Consider the following 1,695-nt stretch of genomic DNA (forward strand, 5'->3'; position numbering starts at 1 on the left):
AACAATATCTATGTAATGACTGAGTCACAAGTTCTGGTAATGTCTGTAAATATCATAGTAAAAAAAAATTGAATTTCTTGTTCTTCTTTTTTTATTACATGATAACTAAAAAAACCAAAACTATGTTGTCAACCAGTTTCACTGAGGTTAACTAGTTTCAAACGCTTTTATAAGTATTATTAATAACTAGTAGTAATTTTTAAAAAAATCATAATTGTAGTGTAAACGATGTTATCATTACCCCTTGAAGTTAGCTTTCCTGCAGAAACTTGGTGTTTCTTTAAAAAAACTTAAGTACAGGGTGAAACAGGAATTTCCAGCCAATAATAGATAAACATTAAATATTACAGTTAGAACCTTATTGTATTTAGAACTTGGTTATAAGTACAACCTTCCTATGTCTATTGAAACACTGCATTAAAGCAAACAAGTCAAGAAAAAACATTTCAAAAAAGGAAGTAAATGTAGGGATGGCTAATATCAGTTCTTCAAAAACAATGCAAACAAGATGGTACGGATGGCATTTGTATCATATACACATAATAGTACAGACAAGAATTAACATATAGCAATATATATAACTATTCAATCACAGTTGAATATAATTTATCCTATTTTTGTCTGTTACTATACTTTGTGCCTGTGCTATTATGTAGGGTTGATGTATATGCCATCCCTACCATCTTGTTTACATTGTTTTTGAAAAGTTTTTTTTTTATTTGTCCAATACCAACTGCATTTCGTCTACTATATCCAATGACCGACGAGCAGAATATTTTAAAATAAGTAACTAGGCAACAGAAATGTCGCCCTGTCAAGAAAACTTGTTTGTAGTTTAGTTTCAAACCCGTTATGCGATAGAAAAAAATAGTGGTTTATCAAAAAATCATTGTCGCTCTGTAGTTTAAAATCCCATTTACTGGGCGAGCGACATTGATTTTTTGATAAACCACTATTTTTTTTCTATCGTATAACGGGTTTGAAACTTATAAACAAGAAATGGCTTCCCTTTGTCGCCCAGGTAGAATTTGCTTAAGAAATATTCTGCCTACGAGTACGAGGCCTATCGTCTAGTATTAGTATTACTATTAGGGCTCATCATTCCGGTTAAAATACGAATAGCACGATAGTGGTCTAGACACCGTGTATATAAAGAACGCCTTGTTGAAAATAGCTTTATGGCCTTACAGAACTTAAGTTAAAAGTATAAGACCACTACATTACAAGGTGTTGGAAACAACCAGATATTTCATATTTGATCAAATATGGCTTTACTTACCCGTTGCTCGTCTTTGTCTCACGAGGTACCGTTCTTTACAGGACTGGCTTGTTGTACCCTTGAGCTCGTACAGCATTTTATTGGCTGTTTGTGATGCTTGATCTGAATACTTTTTTTTTAAATAAGATCCTTGAATGTTTTTTTTAACTTAGATATTACAAACAAAGCTTGAAAAACTTTTCACGTGACAAGATAATAAGAAACATAGGTATACATTTAGATGTGCACGATATAATAACTTAAACAGGTTTTGATTTTTAAGTAACGATTTATAAAAAAAAATCAGTTACCGGCGAAGAAAAACTTCTTCATAAAGTAATATAATGGTACATTATTATTTTTACTTATTATTTAATTATAAGAATTATTTTTATGACAACTACTGATTAATACACTGTACGTAGAAAATTTAGTGA

The 1,695-nt window shown here is 30.7% G+C and overlaps 1 long non-coding RNA gene across 1 annotated transcript in view; it reads right to left on the reverse strand.

Moving 5' to 3' along the window:
• The window catches only part of LOC111083316, an 11,261-nt gene that overhangs the window by 6,619 nt on the left and 2,947 nt on the right, over nt 1-1,695 (reverse strand). The window contains exon 2 of the long non-coding RNA XR_002608962.1: nt 1,280-1,388. This is a non-coding gene — a long non-coding RNA (uncharacterized LOC111083316). The remainder of the gene's footprint in view (nt 1-1,279; nt 1,389-1,695) is intronic.

Source organism: Limulus polyphemus, unplaced genomic scaffold (assembly GCF_000517525.1).
Source record: "Limulus polyphemus unplaced genomic scaffold, Limulus_polyphemus-2.1.2 Scaffold9039, whole genome shotgun sequence".
Taxonomy (NCBI): Eukaryota; Metazoa; Arthropoda; class Merostomata; order Xiphosura; family Limulidae; genus Limulus; species Limulus polyphemus.